General features: G+C 39.7%; 1 protein-coding gene across 6 annotated transcripts in view; it reads right to left on the bottom strand.

Annotated features, from left to right (window-relative positions):
* Positions 1–11282, bottom strand: part of LOC128214157 (uncharacterized) — a 33763-nt gene extending 22481 nt beyond the window's left edge. For 5 of the 6 annotated variants that reach the window (XM_052920477.1, XM_052920476.1, XM_052920473.1 and 2 more), the window contains exon 1: positions 11068–11281. The gene's annotated coding sequence lies outside the window, so the exon portion shown is untranslated. Of the gene's footprint in view, positions 1–11067 lie in introns of all 6 variants that reach the window. The other variant, XM_052920471.1, reaches the window with a different exon arrangement.
* Positions 11283–11992: the final 710 nt, after the last annotated feature.

Genomic DNA, 11992 nt, shown 5'->3' on the forward strand with positions numbered 1-11992 from the left:
CTGCTAGCTAGCCGTACTGCAACCACCCAACAGTCCATGGTTCACGGTAACTGCTAGCTAGCCGTACTGCAACCATCCAACAGTCCATGGTTCACGGTCACTGCTAGCTAGCCGTACTGCAACCATCCAACAGTCCATGGTTCACGGTAACTCCTAGCTAGCCGTACTGCAACCATCCAACAGTCCATGGTTCACGGTCACTGCTAGCTAGCTGCTGTAACCATCCAACAGTCCATGGTTCACGGTCACTCCTAGCTAGCCGTACTGCAACCATCCAACAGTCCATGGTTCACGGTCACTGCTAGCTAGCCGTACTGCAACCATCCAACAGTCCATGGTTCACGGTCACTGCTAGCTAGCCGTACTGCAACCATCCAACAGTCCATGGTTCACGGTCACTGCTAGCTAGCTGCTGTAACCATCCAACAGTCCATGGTTCACGGCAACTGCTAGCTAGCCGTACTGCAACCATCCAACAGTCCATGGTTCACGGTCACTCCTAGCTAGCTACTGCAACCATCCAACAGTCCATGGTTCACGGTCACTGCTAGCTAGCCGTACTGCAACCATCCAACAGTCCATGGTTCACGGTCACTGCTAGCTAGCCGTACTGCAACCATCCAACAGTCCATGGTTCACGGTCACTGCTAGCTAGCCGTACTGCAACCATCCAACAGTCCATGGTTCACGGTCACTGCTAGCTAGCTGCTGTAACCATCCAACAGTCCATGGTTCACGGTCACTGCTAGCTAGCCGTACTGCAACCATCCAACAGTCCATGGTTCACGGTCACTGCTAGCTAGCTACTGCAACCATCCAACAGTCCATGGTTCACGGTCACTGCTAGCTAGCCGTACTGCAACCATCCAACAGTCCATGGTTCACGGTCACTCCTAGCTAGCTACTGCAACCATCCAACAGTCCATGGTTCACGGTAACTCCTAGCTAGCCGTACTGCAACCATCCAACAGTCCATGGTTCACGGTCACTGCTAGCTAGCCGTACTGCAACCATCCAACAGTCCATGGTTCACGGTCACTGCTAGCTAGCCGTACTGCAACCATCCAACAGTCCATGGTTCACGGTCACTGCTAGCTAGCTGCTGTAACCATCCAACAGTCCATGGTTCACGGCAACTGCTAGCTAGCCGTACTGCAACCATCCAACAGTCCATGGTTCACGGTCACTCCTAGCTAGCTACTGCAATCATCCAACAGTCCATGGTTCACGGTCACTGCTAGCTAGCCGTACTGCAACCATCCAACAGTCCATGGTTCACGGTCACTGCTAGCTAGCCGTACTGCAACCATCCAACAGTCCATGGTTCACGGTCACTGCTAGCTAGCCGTACTGCAACCATCCAACAGTCCATGGTTCACGGTAACTGCTAGCTAGTCGTACTGCAACCATCCAACAGTCCATAGTTCACGGTCACTGCTAGCTAGCTGCTGTAACCATCCAACAGTCCATGGTTCACGGTAACTGCTAGCTAGCCGTACTGCAACCATCCAACAGTCCATGGTTCACGGTCACTGCTAGCTAGCTACTGCAACCATTCAACAGTCCATGGTTCACGGTCACTGCTAGCTAGCCGTACTGCAACCATCCAACAGTCTATGGTTCACGGTAACTGCTAGCTAGCCGTACTGCAACCATCCAACAGTCCATGGTTCACGGTCACTGCTAGCTAGCCGTACTGCAACCACCCAACAGTCCATGGTTCACGGTCACTGCTAGCTAGCCGTACTGCAACCATCCAACAGTCCATGGTTCACGGTCACTGCTAGCTAGCCGTACTGCAACCACCCAACAGTCCATGGTTCACGGTCACTGCTAGCTAGCCGTACTGCAACCACCCAACAGTCCATGGTTCACGGTCACTGCTAGCTAGCCGTACTGCAACCATCCAACAGTCCATAGTTCACGGTCACTGCTAGCTAGCCGTACTGCAACCACCCAACAGTCCATGGTTCACGGTCACTGCTAGCTAGCCGTACTGCAACCATCCAACAGTCCATGGTTCACGGTCACTGCTAGCTAGCCGTACTGCAACCACCCAACAGTCCATGGTTCACGGTCACTGCTAGCTAGCCGTACTGCAACCACCCAACAGTCCATGGTTCACGGTCACTGCTAGCTAGCCGTACTGCAACCATCCAACAGTCCATAGTTCACGGTCACTGCTAGCTAGCCGTACTGCAACCACCCAACAGTCCATGGTTCACGGTCACTGCTAGCTAGCCGTACTGCAACCATCCAACAGTCCATGGTTCACGGTCACTGCTAGCTAGCCGTACTGCAACCATCCAACAGTCCATGGTTCACGGTCACTGCTAGCTAGCCGTACTGCAACCATCCAACAGTCCATGGTTCACGGTAACTGCAAGCTCACTACTGCAATCATCGAACAGTCCATGGTTCACGGTCACTGCTAGCTAGCCGTACTGCAACCACCCAACAGTCCATGGTTCACGGTCACTGCTAGCTAGCCGTACTGCAACCATCCAACAGTCCATAGTTCACGGTCACTGCTAGCTAGCCGTACTGCAACCACCCAACAGTCCATGGTTCACGGTCACTGCTAGCTAGCCGTACTGCAACCATCCAACAGTCCATGGTTCACGGTCACTGCTAGCTAGCCGTACTGCAACCATCCAACAGTCCATGGTTCACGGTCACTGCTAGCTAGCCGTACTGCAACCATCCAACAGTCCATGGTTCACGGTAACTCCTAGCTAGCCGTACTGCAACCATCCAACAGTCCATGGTTCACGGTCACTGCTAGCTAGCCGTACTGCAACCATCCAACAGTCCATGGTTCACGGTAACTGCAAGCTCACTACTGCAATCATCGAACAGTCCATGGTTCATGGTCACTGCTAGCTTGCTACTGCAACCATCCAACCGTCCATAGTTCACGGTAACTGCAAGCTCACTACTGCAATCATCGAACAGTCCATGGTTCATGGTCACTGCTAGCTTGCTACTGCAACCACCCAACAGTCCATGCTTCACGGTAACTGCTAGCTAGCTACTGCAACCACCCAACAGTCCAAGTTCAAGGTAACTGCTAGCTAGCTACTGCAACCACCCAACGGTCCATAGTTCAAGGTAACTGCTAGCTAGCTTTTACAACCACCCAACGGTCCATGGCTTACGGTACAAGTTCAATCCTCCACGAATCTTTCTGCAGTTTATTTCCGTGCACCAAGACTTAACCATTCACCATCCCAGCACGATTTCTTAGCAAAATGAAAAACATCCGCACATTTTACTGAACCTACTTTTTACAGGATCATTCATTAACTATACACTATTTACTATAAATGGACTAACACTACTAAAAGTATGTATGGACATCATTAACTATGCTATTCCATAATGATTGGTTGTAATATATATATTATATTCGTTGCCATCCCTAATATATAACAAATTAACAATCCAACTTTCATATAAACCGCAAAACCTTATGCAAAACGAAATCATTTAATGATTACACTGACTAGGCACAGGATTGTTCGTAACAGACATTTCTAATTATTCCCTGTTTTGTATGTATAACAAGAGCTCCCAGCAAATCATATCATATAAAACAAAATGACTACGTAAAGCAGTGAGGTTAGACAATATACATCCATTCATTCTAAAGACGGTGTCTAGCCAACATGCCAAAAAACAACACTTTTAAAAAAAGAAACACCACAGGCGAATGACATAGGTGCGAAGATCCAACCAGCCATTAATAACCATATCTGTTTCCATACAAAGTGTTGGAACACACACTGTCCACATTCATATTAACACACATTCTTTGACTAGAACTTTTGAAAATCCTATGTAACAACCATCACGGAAAAGTCGATGCGAAATCCAGATTATCAAAGCTATTCAAGAAACTGCTCGCATCATTTCCAGACTTTATACTGCTTGTCTTCGCTCGAGGAAATACATAATGCCAAAACAGTCATTCTGCCACAAAAGCTCGATCATTATACATCTAGACATCGTCAAAAACATCGATATATTATTTTAAAGAGAGACTGCAGCAAGTCATTTAAGCCTAACCTAAAACGCTGGAGGCGGAGGGTCCTGCCATAGTGTTCCTGTGACTTACAAGTCCTCAGCAACAAAGATGGTATATATGTGTAATGTGATAAACATCTTACTTGCTCAAAGGCAACACAAGGAAGTCCTCGCAGCCTTGGCCATCTAAAATGCTACTATGTGTCGCATATGAGTATCAACATGGGAAAATAACATTAACAGGAATCAACTAATTAGACCCATACCAGACGTCAAGCCGACAGACAAGTTTGATTAACCCTTGCATGTGTCACACATATATGCTTCAATAATTAAGCTGGGGACACTAGAAATTCGCCGAGAGTCATCTTGCCATTCACATAGAACATGAACACACTCATATTCAGATAATCGTCTTCGAGGTGACATCCATCTAAAGGTATGCACGATTAATTTTCCCGGGAGATTATGAATCTTTGACAAATAATACGCCACCCCGTTAGCTCAGACACTTCCTGTGTCAGTACATCGTCGGTACATGGTCAGAACATTGGCGAAGAAATAATCAACGGCCGGCGTCGGTTTGAATATTTGAACATGTTCAAATAGTTCTGCCGATGCTCTGTCGGAACGAGCAACGGGACTGTTACGTCAGTACTCCCGTATCACTCCGCTATAGCTCCGGCCAACGGTGACACATTGGAAGAACAACGGCGGCGCCTCGGCATAACACTAAGGTGACAGAAAAGTGGTATTCGGTAGCACATCGGCTTTTACAACGGTAGGAAAACGGTAGAAAAACGGTTTCAAAACGTCGATACAACATCGGTATTGCTATCGCCAATCGTGATTTTTCAAGTGCTTTCTCGACGGAGCTCCGCTGATAGGCCCTTTAATTACTTTACAAATTGTATTGCAAGAAGTCCCCAGCGACATCCATGCTTTACTCAGCAGCTTTGTTTATAAACATGCCATGCTTGCTGCCCAACAGATATGGTAGACCTCAATTTGTGTACAAAACAAACAAAAACATTCAACTTAAGCTAGTTTTAAGCCAGTTTACCCAGTTTACCCAGCTTTGGGTACTCAACACAAACGGTTGTTTTGCAAAAGCAAAAGCCACACTTTATCCAGATATATGTATACAACATTCATTCATTCGATACTCTAAACATCGATTTATCTACACAGGCCATTGCAATCTAATACTTATTTAATACCCAGATGCGTCAACAAATCTGAAAAACATTCGCATATTTAGGAACCTAAGCTAACTCTATTTTCCAGTCATGCTATATTCAGCTTTGCTTTGATGATAACCATCGACAGATCATGCTAAACTTAAGGTTGTGTTCAAACATGGTAAACATCAACAAATTATGTTGAACCAAGAGTTTTGTTCAAACATGAAAACCATCCACAGATAATGATAAACTAAGAGTTGTGTTCAAACATGAAAACCATCCACAAAATGATAAACCACAAGTTGTGATCAGATATGATAACACCCACAAATCATGATGAACCACGAGTTGTGATCAAACATGAAAACCATCCACAAAATGATAAACCACAAGTTGTGATCAGATATGATAACACCCACGAATAATGATAAACCAAGAGTTGTGTTCAAACATAAAAAAACATCCACATTTTATGCAAAACCAAGAGTTGTATATAAAAATATAAACTTGATAAAATCATAAAAAAAGCTTGTCAGCTGGATCTAGAGATTTGTACAAACAAGACAACCAGACAAAGTTCATACTATATATCCACTAATTATGTACGTATAAAAACGAAACCCGTCCAACAGATATACTATACCCAGATATTTTATTTGCTTCATAATGATCCATATATGCATCAATTTTATCAACATATAGGCGTCCACACGTGTTCACTATAGAAATTAATGTCCAGGTACAAAAGTGATACTGTGTATTCAAACACACGAGGAAATGATGACACTCTTTATATTATGTTAACGTTGCATTTGTGCGCAAATGTCTATAATATATTACATCTAATTCTGGTAGTGTGCACAAATGATAATGGTCCAACTATCAATTGATATACACAGGTCTCTGTACAAATCAATATCCAACAGTCATTGTAGCCCCAGAATTGTTTACAAACATATTTCAGTCATTCTACCCAAGCTTTGTGAACGACATAATCATGTTAGATTTTCGAGCAAACATGATAAACACACAAAAATCATACAACAACTAGATTTGTGCACATACATGATAAACAAACACCAATCATACTAGACCCAGCTGTATGTACAAACACGATAAACCAGCTACAGTCATTCGTACTAGACCCAGATGGATGTACAAATATTATTAAGACACAACACTCATACGTACTAGACGTAGATTTATGTAAAATATGATAAAACATACGACAGCCATATTAATCCAGATTTGTAACACACAGCAGTCCTAGTAGACTAAGGTTTGTGTACAAACATTATAAAAACACAACAGCTATAGATGCTAAACCAGGATCTGTGTACAAAAATGATAATCCCTTAACAAACATATCAGACCCAGACGCATGTACAAATATGATAAACACACGACAATCGTTCTAGATTCCGACGTATGAACACTTATGATAAACACACGACAATCGTTCTAGATTCCGACGTACGAACACACATGATAAACACACGACAATCGTTCTAGATTCCGACGTTCGAACACACATGATAAACACACGACAATCGTTCTAGATTCCGACGTACGAACACACATGATAAACACACGACAATCGTTCTAGATTCCGACGTACGAACACACATGATAAACACACGACAATCGTTCTTGATTCCGACGTTCGAACACACATGATAAACACACGACAATCGTTCTAGATTCCGACGTTCGAACACACATGATAAACACACGACAATCGTTCTAGATTCAGATTTGTGAACAAATATGACACAAACCTATCACACTAGACCTAGACGTAAGAACACACATAATAAACACACAACTATCATTTCAGACCAAGATGTATGAACAAAGATGATAAACACATAAATATCATATCACCTAAATTTGTGAACAAACGTGATAAACACACAACTATCATACTTGACCCAGAAGTATGAACACACGTGATAAACACACAACTATCATACTTGACCCAGAAGTATGAACACACGTGATAAACACACAACTATCATACTTGACCCAGAAGTATGAACACACGTGATAAACACACAACTATCATACTTGACCCAGAAGTATGAACACACGTGATAAACACACAACTATCATACTTGACCCAGAAGTATGAACACACGTGATAAACACACAACTGTCATACTTGACCCAGACGTATGAACACACGTGATAAACACACAACTATCATACTTGACCCATACGTATGAACACACGTGATAAACACACACCTATCATACTTGAACCAGAAATATGAACACACGTGATAAACACACAATTAGCATACTTGACCCAGACGTATGAACAAACGTGATAAACACACAACTATCATACTTGACCCAGACGTATGAACACACGTGATAAACACACAACTGTCATACTTGAACCAGAAATATGAACAAACGTGATAAACACACAACTATCATACTTGACCCAGAAATATGAACAAACGTGATAAACACACAACTATCATACTTGACCCAGACGTATGAACACACGTGATAAACACACAACTGTCATACTTGACCCAGAAATATGAACAAACGTGATAAACACACAACTATCATACTTGACCCAGAAATATGAACAAACGTGATAAACACACAACTATCATACTTGACCCAGAAATATGAACACACGTGATAAACACACAAGGTTCATACAAGACCCAGACCTATGAACAAACGTGATAAACACACAACTAGCATACTTGACCCAGAAATATGAACAAACGTGATAAACACACAAGGTTCATACAAGACCCAGACCTATGAACAAACGTGATAAACACACAACTAGCATACTTGACCCAGAAATATGAACACACGTGATAAACACACAACTATCATACTTGAACCAGAAATATGAACAAACGTGATAAACACACAACTATCATACTTGAACCAGAAATATGAACAAACGTGATAAACACACAAGGTTCATACAAGACCCAGACCTATGAACAAACGTGATAAACACACAACTAGCATACTTGACCCAGAAATATGAACACACGTGATAAACACACAACTATCATACTTGAACCAGAATTATGAACAAACGTGATAAACACACAACTATCATACTTGAACCAGAAATATGAACACACGTGATAAACACACAAGGTTCATACAAGACCCAGACCTATGAACAAACGTGATAAACACACAACTAGCATACTTGACCCAGAAATATGAACACACGTGATAAACACACAACTATCATACTTGAACCAGAAATATGAACACACGTGATAAACACACAACTATCATACTTGACCCAGAAATATGAACACACGTGATAAACACACAAGGTTCATACAAGACCCAGACCTACGTGATAAACACACAACTAGCATACTTGAACCAGAAATATGAACACACGTGATAAACACACAACTATCATACTTGAACCAGAAATATGAACACACGTGATAAACACACAACTATCATACTTGACCCAGAAATATGAACACACGTGATAAACACACAACTATCATACTTGAGCCAGAAATATGAACACACGTGATAAACACACAACTATCATACTTGAACCAGAAATATGAACACACGTGATAAACACACAACTATCATACTTGACCCAGAAATATGAACACACGTGATAAACACACAAGGTTCATACAAGACCCAGACCTATGAACAAACGTGATAAACACACAACTAGCATACTTGACCCAGAAATATGAAAAAACGTGATAAACACACAAGGTTCATACAAGACCCAGACCTATGAACAAACGTGATAAACACACAACTAGCATACTTGACCCAGAAATATGAACACACGTGATAGACACACAAGGTTCATACAAGACCCAGACCTATGAACAAACGTGATAAACACACAACTATCATACTTGACCCAGAAATATGAACAAACGTGATAAACACACAAGGTTCATACAAGACCGAGACCTATGAACAAACGTGATAAACACACAACTAGCATACTTGACCCAGAAATATGAACACACGTGATAACACACAACTATCATACTTGAACCAGAAATATGAACAAACGTGATAAACACACAAGGTTCATACAAGACCCAGACCTATGAACAAACGTGATAAACACACAACTATCATACTTGACCCAGACCTTATGATCACCAATGCAAGTTAAACTGGAATGTACACTGTACAGTCTCTATATATATGAATATGAACAAAGATGATAAACACACAACGTTCATACAAGACCCAGACGTATGAACAAATTAATAAACACACAGCGGTCATACTAGACAGAATTATTTATTTTGGGGGTCCGAAATGTTGAATCCTTCAACCAAGTGTGTTCAACAAGTACGTTATGTGCACACGTAATTGAAAAAAAACATCAAACACACATGCCAGGCTATATAGCTCGTACATATAGATGACAAATGAGAAACTATGAAAACAAATGTTTCAGTCCGTAAAAGTTTGAAACCCTCGTTATAGATAAGTGGCAACAGGAAGAAGTCCCTTCTTGATGTAATATATCATGATTACGGTACATTTGAGTTTGGAATCAATTCAAAATAATTGCACGTTTGAATACTATGTAATTTAAGAAGTTCGTTGCACATGGCTAGCGGACAGTCAATTATATGGTGAATGTAGTTGAATATGCAGCCAGGATTATCAAGATTGTATATATAGCATATTAATACTGAACATTGGGTTGAATATGTAGATTAAAAATCTGTGATATTCACACGGTCCAATTTGTAAGCAGTATTAATTTTTAAATAGAATACTAATTAAGAAACCAACAATCGACGCTGGCGTTTTTCTCCCAGGTATATGATATACAAACATCATCATCTTCATCGTCGTCGTCATCATCATCATCATCATTTGAAGTGTTATTTTGTATTTTTTTTAAATTATATTGAATTAATGGCGTACATGAAACTCACGCTACGCTTTACAAATTTATAATATGGACTGCTGCGAAGAAGTATAATATAAGAACAACGTGAACATTTATTACTATAAAAATTAATTGTAAGCATTATTTAAACATGATAGAAATACATTTATTAGTTTATGATGTCTTTATAACGTGTTTCACGGTGTGCATGTGTTTGACCAAATGTAATGTATAGCACTCGTTGTTTGTCCAATAAGAAGTTATTATCCGGTAACATTTCTTTTAACGACATCAAAGGAATAGTTTCAATTGTGCAGCCTTATTAATAAATAATTTTCAATACATTGTATGTAGGGCGTAACACTCACGTGAGTTTGTTTACTATGCTTTCTTCAACTTTACAATACAACATGCAGGCTTATATTGCCGAACTGAATTGATCCTTAAGAAAAGTTTTATCTGTTTGTTTAAATAACTATTTAAACAATGCTTACAGCTACCATCTAAGTAAAAATTTGTTTTCAATCTTTTAGCCTTTTGTATTTATGTTAGCAAGTTGTTTGAATGTCAAAATCATGGTTCATTTTGTAAAAGTAACGATTAAATTCAATTTTGATAAACTCACAGTTTAGAAAATGGCATGATTATTAGGCATGTTGCCGGAAGTCGAGGGTTTAAACGTGTTTATAAGGAAACGTGAGACTTACAACAGTTCAAACTACTTTTGAATATTTTTTAAGTTTAACAGCTAACTTCTTTTCTATTTAAAAAAAATGTCGTACTTAATATGATAAAAATCATGTTTGTTATAATGGTATAATAGTATTTGTATATCGTTAACATTAGCACATGGTGTAGTTAAAACAATGGAATCACATTATAACAGTTCTCTGTAATCATGGCCACTGTAAACAAGAACAAATAGAATAAGCATGTCTACGTAATTAAACAGTGTACTTACATTTACATAAAGTCCTGGTTAAACCTAATGATTGATTCGCTTAAGAAATGTTATATTCCACTCACTTTGTTAAATATTATTAAATGAAAAGATTTAATTAAAAAAAGACGAGAAAAAAATGCATGCAATTTAATAATACGTCTAACGTTGCAATGTCGAAGTTTAAACTTCTGTGTTTAAACAAGTTTTAATCATAACTGCGACAGACAATACTGGCTATTCGCGATCGATCACAGTAAATAAATCCAATCAGATATAACAATGTAAAATAAGACCTGTAACGAAAATAAATACAACCAGTATTTATACAAAAGGCTTTTGTTAAACCATAACATATTGTGAATAGTCCAAACACGATTTCTTTCATTTAATAAATAGTTTTTAACCTATTTCTTCATCTATTGTTATTTATTCAATTTATGTTTAATCATTCAGAAAAAAACGTGTATCGTTCTTTTATATTTCTAAATATATACACACATATATATATATATATATTTGATTTTTTTATTATATATATTTATATATTGTCAAAGGTAATATCATTAAAGTGTGTTGGTACGTACTTACAAACAGTTGATGCGAAACAGTCGCATTACCATTTTATTTGTATAAATACAATTACCATTTATTTGTATAAATACATACTAGCACTCTTTAAGTTTTCTAGTGGTGTGCATTATATTGTGTAAATAACTTGGCCAGCCACTGTTTAAACCTAAGGCTTCACCTGATTAAAATCAATAACAATTGACTGCTGATTTACTGTAATAAAGAAATGAAAAACTTGAGAAATACTGCCTTCTCATTGGACAAAATATCGTGTTGATCGCTTAACCAGCTTTGTGTTTGGGATTGTATTTTGTCTATTGGCCCAGCCTCTGATTTAACCTACCAATTCACCTGATTAACATCAAATAATGGC

Source organism: Mya arenaria, chromosome 13 (assembly GCF_026914265.1).
Source record: "Mya arenaria isolate MELC-2E11 chromosome 13, ASM2691426v1".
Taxonomy (NCBI): Eukaryota; Metazoa; Mollusca; class Bivalvia; order Myida; family Myidae; genus Mya; species Mya arenaria.